The sequence below is a fragment of the Athene noctua genome, chromosome 1 (assembly GCF_965140245.1).
Source record: "Athene noctua chromosome 1, bAthNoc1.hap1.1, whole genome shotgun sequence".
Taxonomy (NCBI): Eukaryota; Metazoa; Chordata; class Aves; order Strigiformes; family Strigidae; genus Athene; species Athene noctua.
The window spans coordinates 130691879-130708261 of record NC_134037.1 but is presented as its reverse complement, the minus strand read 5'-3'; positions in this window follow the sequence as shown (position 1 = coordinate 130708261).

The window sequence follows — 16383 nt, the reverse complement described above, 5'->3', positions numbered from 1 at the left end:
TAAATCTGCTAAGCACTGGGGGTATAGGGATGGGAAATCACCCAGGTTTAACCACAGTGTAACATGAAAAGAATAAAACTCCTACGTATTAGGCAGCACTTCTGCAGAAGGTGAATAGGCACCTTGAAGGTAACAGTAGCAATGAACTGCTTTTGTTTGTCATGTTGGGGAATGATCTGTAGTAATCCTCCCAGCTTTCTTCCTGAACGACAGAATTATAGAATCACAGAATATTTTGAGTTGGAAGGGACCCATAAGGATCATCAAGTTCAACTCCCTGCTCCTTGAAGGACTACCAAAAACTAAACCTTATGACTAAGAACTTCATCCAGATGCTCCTTAAACTCTGACAGGCTTGGTGCTGTGAACAGTTACCTGGGGAGCCTGTTCCAGTGACAAACCACACTCTCACTGAAGAACTTTTTCCTAATGTCCAATCTAAACTTTCCCTGAGGCAGCTTCACTCCATTTCAATGGAATGAAAAGACAGCAAAAAATGTTTTTACAAATACATCAGCAACAAAAGGAGGGCTAAGGAGAATCTCCATCCTTTATTGGATGTGGGTGGAAACATAGCGACAAAGGATGAGAAACAGGCTGAGGTACTAATGCTTTCTTTGCCTCAGTCTTTAAGAGTAGGACCAGTTGTTCTCCAGGCACCCCACCCCCTGAGCTGGAAGGCAGAGATGGAGAGCAGAGTGAAGTCCCCATGACCCAAGGGGAAATGGTTACGAGCTGCTACTCCACTTAGACATACACAAGTCTATGGGACTGGGTGGGTCTACCCAAGGGTGCTGGGGGAGCTGACGGAAGCACTCACCAAGCCAATTCCAATCATTTACGAGAGTCTTGGCTAGCTGGGGAGGTCCCAGTTGACTGAAAGCTAACAAATGTGATACCCATGTACAAGAAGGTCTAGAAGGAGGACTTGAGGAATTACAGGCCTGTCAGTCTGGCTGGAACGGTTATGGAGCAGAGCATCTTGAGTGTTATCACATGGCACATATAGTGTAGACAACCAGATGGTCAGGCCCAGTCAGCATGGGTTTATGAAAGGCAGGTACTGCTTGACAAACCTGATCTCTTTCTATGACAAAGTAACCTGCTTAGTGGATGAAGGAAAAGCTATGGATGTTGTCTACCTGGACTTTAGTAAAGCCTTTGACACCATTTCCCACAGCATTCTCCTAGAGAAACTGGCTGTTCATGGCTTGGACGGGTACAGTGTTTGGTAGGTGACAAACTGGCTGGATGGCCAGGCGCAAAGAATTGTGGTGAATGGAGTTAAATCCAGTTGATGGCCAGTCATAAGTGGTGTTCCTCAGGGCTCAGTACTGGGGACAGTTTGGTTTAATATCTATCAATGATTTGAATGAGGCGATCGAGTGCACCCTCAGTAAGTTTGCCAATGACACTAAGTTGGGCGGGAGTGTTGATCTGCTTGAGGCTAGAAAGCCTCTACAGAAGGATCTGAACAGTCTGGATGGATGGACCAAGACCAATTGTATGAGGTTCAATAAGGCTCAGCATTGGGTCCTGCTCTTGGGTCATAACAACCCCACACAACACTGCAGGCTGGGGGAAGAGTGGCTGGAAAGTTGCCTGGCAGAAAAGGACCTGGGAGTGTGGCTTGACAGCCGGCTGAACATGAGCCAGCAGTGTCCCCAGGTGGCCAAAAAGACCAGTAGCATCCTGGCTTGCATCAGCAGTAGCATGGCCAGCAGGGACAGGGAAGGGATCTTATCCCTGTACTCGGCACTGGTGAGGCCACACCTCGAATACAGTGTTCAGTTTTGGGCCCTTCACTACAAGAAAGACACTGAGGTGCTGGAGTATGTCCAAAGAAGAGCAACAAAGCTGGTGAAGGGTCTAGAGAGTAAGTCTTAGAGAAACAGCTGAGAGAACTGGGAAAGTGAACTAGTCTGGAGAAGAAGAGGTTGAAGGGAGATCTTATTGCTCTCTACAACTACCTGAAAGAAGGCTGTAGTGAGGTGGGTGTCGGTCTCTTCTCCCATGTAGCAAGTAATAGCACAAGAGGAAATGGTCTCAAGTTGCACTAGAGGAGGTTTAGTTTGGATATTAGGAAAAATTTCTTTACTGAAATGGTTGTCAAGTATTGGAACAGGCTGTCCAAGGATGTGGTTGAGTCACCATCCCTGAAAGTATAATATGTGGAGGGTCTAGCATCTCTCTAGTTCTTTCTAGAGAGCATGGAATTCTAATTCACCGTGGGAGTAAAATCACAGAAAGCATAGCATTTAGGAGGGCCTACTTCAAAAACCACGTGTTGGGTCCAGAGGACTTCACTTTGTATTTCCATAGCTGAACATTGCCACTCGGTGGACAGAAGAGGTATTGTTAGCTAATAGAACACAACGCTGCTTAACATCGAAGCACCCCAAAGCACAACAAGACTTGCAGATAGGAGTACTGGCCTCCACTGTCCTCCAACTGATGCTTCATATGAGTACCATTTACTAGAAGGAGAGGTATAAAAGTATTGTGGATAAAAATTTTAGAAATTTCATGGAAAAAAAAAAAAGGATTGGAAAAGTACTAACCCTTTCCATTTAAGGGTACTTGCTAGCACTGAACATTTCAGGGTAGGTTTATTTCCTTCAACCAGTTGAACTCATTAGAGAAAGGATTTTGAAATTAGCTATGATGTTGCTAGCACTGCAGGGATACTCACGAATTCTAAGTGACTATGTTTAATGATTAACTACTACCCTGCTGGGCTTCTCTGTGCTGCAGAACATATCTTGAAGCAATGGGTGCTCTCTGTTTAAAGTTGTCATCATCCTAGTGACACAGTGTGATGCTATACTGTAGAAAATTAAGTTAGTTTCTAAATAAGTCTTCCCCCCCCCCCCCCCCCCCCCCAATCTATAATTTCCTCTATGATGCTTGTTGAAGTTGTATTTCAAACATGACTGTCAAGGTCCTGACTGTACCAATATTCCTTATTTGCCCTGAAGAACCTCACCTGCACCCTGTAACAATGCAGTCTCTGTCCATTGCCTCAGAAGATGTATTTAAGCTCAAATATAGGCACACATTCTTTGTCTAAGCTATGCTGTAGGTAGTGCCTAGTCTTTACCTTTGTTGTTTCTGGCTTGTTCATTTGGTTCATGGGTGGAACATGGACTTGACTTGTCACTTTGTATTTATATGATAATCTGCTCATGAAACCTCTCATTGTCACCAGCCCTACTTGGGTACTGTGGGACTGTGTCTTTATCAGTGAGGACACTCTTTCTGCCTGTCTTGTGGTCTTACATTTCTTCTCTTGTGGGAGGAAATAGCCTTCTTCCCCTTGCTCTTATTGTTCTGTGAAAAACTCAACATTAACGTTGTTATCACCAGTTTTTTTTTAAAGTTATTGTCATATTTTTCTTAAAGCTAGCTTTGGTGGTAAATTCTGGTACAATAATTACGCTTTTGTAAGTAAGTGCAATTGCTTTCCTAGGACATCTTTAGGTTTCACACACTGGAAAATTGTCGTTGTACCTGGTGAAAGAGAAATCACCTTAGAACAACACAGCTGTCAGTTTTTCTTCAGTGAATGAAGCTGCTGTAGAGAAATGTCCTGATTAATTTCATTTGGACTATCTATTGTGACTTGAGACTAAGTCAGGGTGGTCTTGCATAGGTGCCACCACAGCAACAAAACCCACAACCTTTTAGCAGCTTTTTCTTGATTAATATGTGCTCTGTTTTGATCAGCCAGTGAGAACCATAGAAAAGAATATTCTCAAAGCTCACTTTGAGAATTTGTCTTCAGGTGAAAAAAAAATGTAACAACATGATACTATAAGGCTTTGGCCTTTTGTGCTAGCTAACTGGTGTACAAATGCACACAGGAAGAGGTGGGGAACCTTAGACTAAGCCCTTTAAACCCCATGAAATCTAGGACTAGAAATCTCTTCAAAGTTATGTGCCTCTGCCACATGATCTGAAGCCCCTTCAGCTACTGTTAATAACATTGTCTCTTCTGCAGAGGGCATTGGGATTCCACATCCAGAGCTAGTAAGTCTGGAGAGACACCTCTTTCTGGGGAAATATCATGTGTGGTGTGCAAATGAAAAGCAGTGCTGATTTCTAAAGCAAGAAACAGGGTTAAATGCAGCTCAGTCTGAGCATCAGTGAGGGAGGTATTTTTATTCAAACGAGCTGTAACACATATCTCTGTATCAGCAACATTGGAGCCTCCTTGCAGTGGCAGAGTGTTTCAGGTACTAGGAGGATCTGCAGGCTACTTGCCTGGGACTTTTTGTTGTGTTGCTGGGTGAAGTGCACCATTGCCCTGCAAATCCTGCTTTGCATTTGTTGTTAGAAAAAGTGCTAGTGATCTCTCATGGAACATATTTACAAATTGCCTGTTCTCATGTTGACAGTCTCCTGCTGGCTCATCTAAAGGCTTTCTTTCCTACTTAGTGACCACTGAATTGGTGCAAAAAGGTCTTGGGAGCATTTTAAAGGCAGAGGGTCATTCAGGAAAGGCCAGCTCAAGGTCTTTGTCAATGACACAAGACTTTGCCAAACTACAGACATTGATTATGACCTTAACAGATTCCATTAACATTACTGAGACAGGTAATTATTGTAATTATTGTGCCAGAATTTACCACCAATGCTAGCTTTAAGAAAAATATGAAAAATAACTTTAAAAAACCTGGCGATAACAACATTATTACAGTTCAGGCCTTGTACAAATGAGAGCAGGGAGACGTCATCCTAGAAATACAGTAGGTTTTATGGGAAATGTCATGGAGCTACATCTGCAAGTTCTATCAATGAAAGTCATGCTTCTGGGAACTCTATGTACTTGGATCTCATCTGAATCTGTTCATTAGGTTTCAAAGTGCTGGGCAGGGACAACAACTGGCATGCTGTAATTTTGCCTTTAATGCAGGCTTCAACTTTCATGTTTCCTTTACTTCCGAAAATGCCATTGATCTATTAATAAAAATATTATGTTTAAGTTTTTCTTTATGCCTCAGCAAAGCAAAGAAAGAACTCTAATGCTGCTGATACAGAACCATGCACTGAAGTTTGTTTCCCACATAGAAGAAGTAACGGTTTTGGCAAGGTATAATCAAGTGAACAATAAGCAGCTGTAGAAAAGGAAGTGGTGAGCTTGTTGCTGTGCTTTGCAGCAAGATTGGCCAGGGCACTCAAATAAATAAATAAATAAATATTTTTTTTTAATATATATATATATATAATATATAGGATTTGTGCATGCAAAATATATGGTACAGTTGTTGCATCCTTACAGTTGATTTTGTATCTGCTCAGAGAGAAGGGCATAGCAGACAGTTTGTCTGTGCACAAAATGCAGTTGAGGAAAAAGATACCTGTCCTACAGCAGCTAATGCAGCCTGCATGCAGTGAGGTACTTTATGGTTTCACAATCAACAAGGTGAACATGGATGTGGTTAAAAGATTTCTGTCTGTAACTGCAACAGTTTGCATCCTTGACTAAGTATTCTCTGGTTCAGAGAAAAAAAATTAGCTTCAGGCCTGCAACTTCAGATAAATACAAGACTGTTCTTGAAACAAATGTGGAAGTTTAGAAATGTTGTGGTGAGGTGAAGGACCAAGCTGATATGGCACCTTTGATCTATTTAACTCTGTAGTGAAATAGTTTAGGAATATAGCCTTGAGAGTCCAAGCAAGGGTTCCAGAGCAAGGTAAATTCTCTTTAGGGAGCAGTTGGAGGCCTCTGTGGGCAGACAGTAAGCTGCGTTCTGGCCAAGGAAGTGGTTTTGGTTTTAGACCTCACCCAACCGTAAGCAGAACAGCTGTTTATTGTGCTCATGGCTAGCTGTGAGGATTGCTTTAGCAGCATTTGTGCTAATAATGGAATGCTCAGAGATAATTGTAATGGCCTTTCTGCAAGAATGATACATGAACTCATGAAATATACCATGCTGGATGGAAAAATGCTATCCTGTAAGGGAGTTGTCAGGCTCAGGAGCAACAGAGAAAGGTGAGAAGACCAAAACCATTTTTCCACAATCAGTGCAAACTAACAGATTAATAGATGGTCCCTAGCCTGATAGGCTATTAGGCAGTCACTTTGTGCAATCTGCCTTGACAGCGACTCTGTGTTGCAGGTAGCCCTGGCCTCCTCTTCTCTGCTGTGGCCCACTGTACCTCAGCCACATTGCATCTGCATTATCATGTTACCTCATGGTGGGCTCTGAGCCAAATGACTGCTCATCAGCTCTGGTGTTGGAGCACACTTTGGGGTGCTATGTGAACCCCTTGTGTTGTCCCGAAACAGGGGGTTCATCACCCAGTGTGCAGACTCTCAATTCACACACAGGATGGAGGTATTTTCTTTTATGATGTGAATGCACATGCATAGGTGCCTGTCCCAAAAACTATGATTATACACACAATTTTTACATATTCAATACACTGATACAATCCACTAAGTGATTGGTCATAACCTCTACGCTTAGCATGTAAATTAGCACATGTGCCTAGTTTTCCCTGTCATCTGCCTTCTTTTGAGTCTGGGGTGTAATTAGAGTCAGTGGTCAGTGGGTCGGTGGTTGCAATCTCCCCATGCCAGAATTACCTTTTACCTAGGCTCCTCATAATTTGGCATAGGCATGTTATTGCAGCTCATTGTCTCTACTTACCATTAATCTTATCTAGGCTTCTGCTTTTTATCATGCACAAAAATAGCAGATTGTTTCAAGGTTAATAATTTGTTTCTACCATTATCCTAACAACTCGTCATTTGATTTTACAGTGTTCCCAAGAAAACTGACTTCTGACCTTTTAACAATCTGGCATCACTACCAGGAGTCCCTGGGAGAAACTTCAGCATGGCCTGGCCTTTGCATCATTGTCTAAGTGCTCGCCCACAGCTATTCTGGATGATCATGCCAACAGTTACGAGCAGAGGGTCAGCCTGATGGACCAGCAGTCTTCCCTTGCTTGTTGGATGGTGTACCAGGCAATCCAAACTTGCATAGGAAACCAAAGGCTGGGACTAAGTGTGCTGCTCTACATTGTGATTCTCAGCAATATACATGCCTGTGGTTCGTGTTTGAGTTCAGAGAGTCTGGTAACAACTGAAATCACTGTTCCTTATGCTCAGCATGTTTTAAGTCTGAGAAAAGGTCTTTGCAAATCCTGCCTGAACCATCTCCAAAGCTATCTTCTCTAAAGTCCTACCTTCAGTTAGGTTGGAAACCAGAATCCTAGGAGGACTGCTGCCCTGCTCAGCAGTGACAGACCTATCAGTCCTGAGGAGTATTTAAGCACGCTTGGCAGTTTCCTCTATAGGCCAAGCTTGCCATGTGTTGCTTCCCTCCAGGTCAGTTCCTCATATACCTTAGAAGACAACCCTTGAGAGATGAGCTGTCAGGCTGGAAAGACTGTGATCTTTGGTGGGGTTTGTGAAAGGCAAGGCACTAACTGTGATGTGATTTGCTTTGAAGAATGAACACTACTTGGGACTATGAGATTTGATGTGACCTGAAGACCCAACCCAAGCCAGGTCCTACCAGCTGAGAACACCCCATACTGACAAGAAAATAATAGGAGATTTGACTTAAGAAACCAGGCATATACCTACAGTCAGAACAGCAACTGACCAGAATCCAGTATAAAACCACTCCACCTGCACAGGACGTTGGTTTAGAACAATGAAGATTAACACACCACTGGCCATATGTCTACACCACCTGCATGATGGTAGAGAAATATCTCCTAAAGTCAAGTCTGAGCCAATCTTGAGGCAGCTTTGAACCATTCCCACACATCCTATCACTGGATAACAGGGAGAGAGATGGGCACTTCCATCTCACCTTTCCTTCCTCAGGAAGCTGCAGAGAGCAATGAGGTCACCCATCAGCTTCCTTTTCTCCAAACTAGATAGACCCGCTGTCCTTGGGCACTCCTCATAGGACATGCCTTCCAGCCTTTCCACCAGCTTTGTTGCCTTCCTCTGGATGCATTCAACCTTCACATCCTTCTTAAATTGTGGGGCCCATCTGCACCCAGCACTCAAGGTGAGGCCACACCAACCCTGCATACAACAGGATAGTTACCTCTTTTGACCAGCTGGTCATGCTGTATTAGATGCACCCCAGGATGTGGTTTACCCTACTGGCTGCCAGGGCACAATGCTGACTCTCACTGAGCCTGCTGCTGACCAGCACTCCCAGATCCCTTTCTGCAGGGTTGCTCTCCAACCTCTCCCTTCCCTCCCAAGTGCAAAATCTGGCATTTGTTTTTAAATTTCGGCCATTGACGACTGACTAATGCTTTATCTGATTTATCTGTGTGGGTCCTGGTGTGCATGTGGGTGTATGAGGTAACTGGAGGACTAGGGACTTCATGGCCAATTGCTGGGTACACTGAGTGTCTAAGGCCAGTTACTAGGATCCAGCGTGTCTGTGTGTGTGTGTGTGCGTATGCGTGTGTGTATGCAGCATCCTCACCACTATTGGGCTACCTGATTTCTCAATTATTAACAGCTACCTATGTAAGTACCTAGATAGGTCTTCCTATTTAATTTTGCACTGTGATTCAAGCTGCATTGATATATTTTCACGTCTTGTCAGAAGTGCAGAAGATAGTTTTAGATGGTGTTTCTTTTATGGTCAAAGTAATGGAAATTCCTTAACCTCAGGAGATGGTTAGATCAGGAGATGGAATTGATCAGGTAGAGTGGGAAAAAGAATAACATTGAAATAAGATGCTCAGAAGGGAACAAAACAGTGATATATCTGGTTGTACTTATATTAAAGTTGTCTGGAAAATAGGAGAGGGAAGTGGTATGTGCAGCCCTAAGTGAACTTAGCATGTCAGACCAGAAATTTTAAGGAAAGACTAGAATGACTAGGATAATATAATAGAGAACACAAAACATTCAGCCAGGATAAACTGTGCTGATGATAGAACAATACTATCTGTCATAATGGTTTAGAACTGGCTCAAATGAAAAAAAGCAGCCATCTCAATGAATATGGATTGAAATTCTGGGACTGAGTAAGAAGGGGATAGTACCAGGTCTACATTGCCATTGATCTAACAGTAATGGCATCAGTCTTGTGCTGTGCTGAAACTTCCATGACCCTCAGTTACACTGAGGAAGTAACAAACAAGGATGTGAAGCAAAGACACTATTGATGAGTTAGAAATCTTTGGAAAGGAAACGTATAACTCAGCCCTGAATAATGGTAGCATTCAAAATTCAGAATCGAAGAATCACAGAATCATTCAGGTTGGAAAAGACCCTTGGGATCATCAAGTCCAACCATCAGCTCTACTCTGCAAAGTTGTCCCCTACACCATATCCCCCAACACCTCATCCAAACGACCCTTACACACATGCAGGGATGGTGACTCCACCACCTCCCTGGGCAGCTTATTCCACTGTCTGACCACTCTTTCTGTGAGAAGTTTTTTCCTAATGTCCAGTCTACACCTCTCCTGTTGCAGTTTAAAGCCATTCCCTCTTGTTCTATTGCTAATTACCTGTGAGACCAGCACCAACCTCTCTACAGTGTCCTTTCAGGTAGCTGTAGAGAGTGATGAGGTTTCCCCTCAGCCTCCTCCTCAATCTAAACAGTCCCAGCTCCTTCAATCTCTCATAGGATTTATTCTCCAGGCCCTTCACCAACTAACTTCGTTGCTCTCCTCTGCACTTGCTCCAGCACCTCGATATCTCTCTCGTATTGAGGTGCCCAAAACTGGACACAATACTCCAGGTGTGGCCTCACCAGTGCAGAGTACAGGGGGACTATCACTTCCCTACTTCTGCTGGTCACACAATTTCTAATATAAGCCAGGATGACATTGGCTTTCTTGGCTACCCGGGCACACTGCCAGCTCATGTTCAGCTGTTTGTCAGTTAGAACCCCCAGATCCTTCTCTTCTACACAGCTCTCCAGCCACACATCCCCAAGCCTTTAGAGATTCAGGGTGTTGTTGTGGCCCAAGTGCAGGACCTGGCACTTGTCCTTGTTGAAGCTCATCCCATGGACGTTGGCCCACCAATCCAATCTATCCAAGTCTCTCTGTAGAGACAACCTATCTTCATGCAGATTGACACTCCTGCTTAACTTGGTGTCATCTGCGAACTTACTGATGATACACTTGTTGCCTGAATCGGCGTGGCGACCTGATTCAGGAACGGCACGGCAACCCACCCAAGGCCACTCAGGCCATCAGCTCACAGACACCAACGTGGTGGATGGCAAATGGCCTTTATTGATAGGTGACACCGCATTATATAAGCTTAGGTTTACAACGTCACTTCCGTCCGCTTACATCATGAGCTAAACGCTATTAGCTATCCGGAGAGGGGTCCTACGTTTCCGTATAGCACGACATCTTCCGTTCACCAAGCCCTAACTACCTACATTTCCCCCTTCCCTATGCTTAACTAAATAAACTAAAGGACAAAAATTCTAAAGGATAGAATTTTTCTTAAAAAGGAATATTGGGATTTCACAATAAAAAACATAAGGCACATCGAATAATTAGTAAGTAAAGGGTAATTGGCAATAACGAGGTATAACTTGAGTTAGGGATTTCTAAAAATAACACTGATTAAATATATTCTTAAAGCTATTAATTAAACAGTCTAAAACCTAACATTCAAGTGATAACTAAGGAATAATTAGGAATAGAAATGAACAATTACATTCTTAGAGTAGTTGTTGGTGTTCCACAAACATGATGTTAACCTTTTCTAGTGGACTTTTGACAAATGACGCAAGTCTATTTCATATACAGGGTCCAAAAATTAATGCTACCATGATCATTGTAACTGGTCCCATCAGGGTAGATATTAGGGTGGTTAACCATGGTGAATGGTTATACCATGACTCAAACCAGCCTTGTTGGGCTTCCCTATCTCTTTTTCTTTGAGCCAATCTCTCTCTCAATTTAGCCATCGAATCTCTAACTACTCCAGTGTGATCAGCATAAAACCAGCATTCTTCTTTTAAGGCAGCACAGAGGCCTCCCATTTGCATGAACAGGAGGTCTAATCCATGTCTATTTTGTAAAACGACTTTGGAAAGCAAAGAAAAGGATTGTTCTAAAAGGGTCATGGATTTCTCAATTTTTTGTAGGTCTTCATCGACGGCGGTTTGTAGCTGAGATAGGCCTTGTTGCTGGGTCACCAGGGAGGTAATTCCTGTGGCCGTACCAGCTACTCCCAAGCTAAGCAGCGTTGCTATTGTTACAGCTGTCAGTATTTCTCTTTTTTGAAATCTGTTGTTAGCTTCTCCCCAATGATAGAACATCTCTTCTAGGTGGTATAAGACCTTGGGAACAACCAGAATTTGCACACAAAAATCAGTAGCATCATCAAACAGTTTAAGGGATACACAGGGGGTTAATCCCGATTGATGGCAAATCCACATCCCGGATGCAGACGGGATCGCCCATCGATAAATTTTATTAATTGCAATGGTTTTTGCACAAACGGCATTTTCCCAATTTGCTAATGCTATATTACCAAAGCACACACCCTGGCCTCTAAGTTGGTTTAGGGCAATTCCTTTTCACGGTGTGTAACACCTACACTGAATTGGGCTGATATCTGATGAATAATTAAAAGGAACATCAAGGGCAACACCCTCATAAAAAGGGGGATACACATCATAGCATAGCCAGCAAGAACTCATAAGATTTGGGTTGGACTGATTCAGTGACTTAAAAACAGCATCTAACACATCAAAGAATGGCTTGTCGGGCAGAGGGTGGGGTTTCACTTTTGGTTCACTCAAGGGAACTATTTGTTTAGTCGGGAAGGAACTGGTTGCAGCAGAGGTGGGGATCGGCCTGCTTTCTTTTTCTTGCTGGTCATCGGTTTTGATTGCGACATTGGGGCTAATCGAGGTACTGCCCTGTACTTCCTGTATTTTAATAAAAACCAGTCCCCCCCTATCTGCGCTGGATTCCCAGTATCTAAGTCCCCAAGTTTTGCCGACAGTCCATCCTAGGTCATTTTCGTTGGTTACGTTTAATATAAGATAATCACACCAATTTTTAGAACACTTAGGAACCATCCATGTCTGACGGCAAGGAGCCAGCTGTGGTTCGGTTGGACGCCTAGTGCATTTATGAGGTCCCCACTGCACTCTTAAGTATTTGTCTGGCCTGGCTCCCAGCACCCAATCTGAAGCTATAGTTTCACATCCCCAATGAGAACAATAATACTGATTAGGGGCGTTGCAATAATATTTGCCAGGGTTAGAGCTGGGGCACATATAATACATCACATGACTCAAACAGGGGTTTACGGGAGCTAGGTCACAGAGTTTTGCTTGGAAGCTAGGGGGTCCCGGGGTGACAATCTTTTGTATTATCTTTTGATCTTCCCATCTTGCTAATACCCATTCCCATGGTTGATGCTCATACAAACCACCAGATGGTGTTGTAAGCCCCAAGAGTAGAATCACACAAAAACATTGCCAGGGGTCACTTCGCAGCTGTTTAGGTTCCACTGATACGGAACTTTCAGGTGCAGATGGGGTACTCCCCGACTTATTGTCTTCTCTTGCCACTGGAAAGTACAGGTTACGGGGACATCCGATAATCTGTTCCTGTAGATAAAAACTCACAGTTTTCATTAGTTTTATTCTGGAGGTCCGGTTTAATGGATTTAAGCAGACACCACTTAACTCTACCATCTTTTCTGACAGCGGCATACCCTCGCCCTGTTAAAACTAATCTCCACCCTTGTACCCATTCTCCCAGCTCATTTCTAATCGTGACTAATGGGCCTTCTTCTAGCGCTCGAGTGGCCCAATGTTTTTGGGTGGGGCTATTCACCTCTTCCCCTCTGGGAAATTGATTTAATGCTAACAGAGCAGTCACTAGAAGGCGTGCTTGGTCTCCTGAAGGAATGGCATTGATAAAGCCTTCTGTTTTTGCCAATACCTCTAATTTAGATTTCAGAGTTTGATTTGTTCGTTCGACTATGACCTGTCCTGTGCTATTATATGGGATGCCGTGTATTAGAGTAATACCCCACTTCAAAGCAAATGCTTGAACTGATTTAGAAACGAAGTTCGGGCCGTTGTTTGTTTTGATCTGATTAGGGACACCAAGCCATGCCATGGCCATCAGCCAATGCTGAATGGTCTCTTTGGAGTTGGTCCTAAGGTGTTGTGTGGCCACGATCACTCCACTGTATGTATCTACAGTTACTGCTAGCCACGCTCAAGGTTTTAATAACTCACAAAGTGTAAAATCCGTTTGCCACACCTCGGAGGCCTTAAGACCTCTGGGGTTGACTCTGCTAGACCACAGTGGCGCTTTCTGACAGTGGGGGCACGTAGCTACTATGTGTTTCGCGTCGGTGGCTGAAATTCCGCATTTCTTTGCTAGTGCTTTAGCTCCGATGTGGAGAGACTCGTGTAGCTGACGGGCATCTCTTAGCGTCCACACTCCTTTGGCGGCAGCGTCCGCTATGTCGTTGCCGATTTGAAAGAACCCTTTAATTGGGTTGTGACTGTTGACATGAATGACTGATATGGTGCCCTTTCAGGAGAAAAGTGCTTCTTCTAGCATCAATGCTACTGTAGATACACGCCAGGCCCCGACATGGCTAGGCAAAGCTTAGCTACGAACATCGAATCGGTTACTATATTGAGATGTTCCATTGGGAACAGTCCACACGCTAGTACTACAGCCATTGCTTCTAGTTGTTGGACTGAAAGTGCATGATTGGTCATTTTGATGCAGCGCCATTCTCCTTCTGATTGCCATACTGCTGCTGCAGTTGAGGTCGCTGAGGATGCATCTGTGAAGACCGTTGGTCCCTGTTGGGGCCAGTCCATAATCTTTCATGGAAGGTCGATGTTGACAATTGCCAGCATTTGAGTCCAGGGAGGCTTTGTCACGTACTGAACTTCTCCACCAAATCCGACAAGGGCTATAGCCAGATACTCTGACATCACTACTGATTGCGTTGGTAGTTGTTTGTGGAAGGGTAGGTATGTTCTGGTGGGTTCGATGCCTAGGTGTCTTAGGGCGAGTTTTCTGCCTTTCATGATGAGGTTACCAAGGCACTCGACTCCTGGGAAAATGCACGTGACGGTTTTCCCAGGACTATCCATTGTATTGGCTGAGCTTTATCAGGGGGGCCCTGGGCTAGCACTCGACTCCCCCCCCCTTTCGTGAAGTGTACATATAAATCAAGTGGTACATCTGGGTTCCACCTGGTAAGGGTACTTGACGATACCTGTTGCTCGATAAAGTCGAGAGAGTTCATTGCTTCAGTTGTCAGAGTTTTTTGTTCCCATGGGTTTTTTCCTTTTAGAAGATCATATAGGGGGGCCATGATCTCAGGAGGGATCAGGACGATATTACGGAGCCACTGCAAAGACCCCACTAACTGCTGCATATCATGGAGCGTTTTAATGTGCCAACGGATTTTTATTTAAGGGGGGTTCACGTAAGAACTTGTGATCCCCACTCCTAAAAAACTTACACATGGTCCTCTTTTAATTTTTGCACTTGCAATTTCAAAACCGTTTGTTTTTAGAGTTTCTGAGACCGTTGACACTAGTTGGTCCACCTGACTTCATGACGGCGCGGCGATCAGAATATCTTCCATGTATTGAATGATAGTTGCAGTTGGATCACTGTGCTGAACCGGTGCCAGCGCTCAATCCACCATAATCTGGCAGATAGTAGGGGAGTTGATTATTCCTTGAGGCAACACTTTCCACTGAAAACGTAAATTGGGGCGTTGGCTGTTTGGGAACACAACAGAAAAAGCAAACCGTTCTCTGTCTTCCTCATGCAGAGGTATTGAAAAGAAACAGTCCTTAATATTAAGGACAGCACAAGGTGGTCCTTTTGGTACCATAGAGTTCATGGGTAACAACATGGACCCATTGGTTGGATTCTTTTGTTTACTTCACACAGGTCATGGAGGAGGCGAAACCCCTCGCCGGTTCGTTTGGGTATTACAAAAACTGGGGTATTCCATTGGCTGGAGGAAGGTTCTATATGACCTCGTTGTAGTTCGCGGTCAATTAGCTCAAGAAGAGCATCCATTCGAGGCTTTGACAGGGGCCACTGCTCGACCCACACCGGATCGGACGATTTCCATGTCAAATTGGTGAGTATGGGTATGCGGCAGTGGCCCTTACAGTAAATTTGTCACCCTGGCTTTTAACAGGGCTAGAGTCTCCCTTCCTAACAGGGGTGGAACTCCTGACATCATGTGTGGGAAGAGGGTAATAGTCTTCTCTGGCCCTTTTTCAGTGTGAAGTGTTTATTGCTATCAATTGAGCGCTCTTCCAAGCTCGGGTTAATCCTCCAACTCCACCCACCAGAGGGGCATTTTCCAGCTTCCAGTGCGGGGGCCAATTTGTTTCAGGGTTAACTGTAACATCTGCTCCAGTGTCATTTAAAAAGGGAACACTAATGGTGGTACCATTTGAGGTGTTATAGAGGGGAGAAGATCCCCCACATTACTGGCGGGTTGTCACGTTTTATTGCCAGGGCCACCCTGGGGTCTCTCCCCCAAGGGGTGTGCTGTCTCTGAGATAGGGACAAGCTCAGCTGGGCCGTTGGTTGAATCATAAAGTTGGTCACTTCTCGAGGGGGCAGTGGGTTCAGGAGCTCTTCGCCCCATCTGGGGCCGCCTCGTATCCCAAGTGGGAGAAGGTCGTGTGTGGCCTGAATGCCCTCTCTCCCTCACGTTTCCCTGATTTTTGGATCTACATTCTTTAGCAAAATGTCCTTTTTTCCCACAAGCCCAACACGTCCTCTAGGTCGATTTTGACGTGGGAGGGGTGTTGTTGGCAGGTCCCCAAGTTGAGGGCAGTTTGCTACAACATGGCCTGCCTGGCCACATTTAAATCATGCCATTATATTAGCTATTGCAGTGCGAACAGCCACTTGGTTCAGGGCTAAATGCTCTTCGTTTGTGACATGCTTAATCATGCTCACGATACTTGATCCTGGTGGCAGTGATCACAAAATCTCTTTAGTTGCTGAATTACACTGATGACATAAGCATTCTGCTACAACCGGGCCTTTTGCTTCTGAGGGCAGAGTCAAAGGATCGACTGCTGCTTGGAGGCGATCCACAAATCATGTAAAGCCCTCGCTTTCACTTTGCTTTATAGTGGACCATAGTGATGGTTTGGCAACAACTCTAGAAGCTGTACGAATGGCTTCTCTAGCCGCATGAGTAGTTGTCATAACTTCATGGGCTCGCAGGCCCTGTGCTTGTGCTTGGGGGGTAATCATTGTTGGATCTGTACCCATTAATTGCTGCAGGCTGGAGCCATGTAGCGGATGATCTGCGCCAGTTACTTGTGCTAGTTGTCTCACACAATTGTACTCCCACTCTTGCTTAAAAACAATCATCCCTGG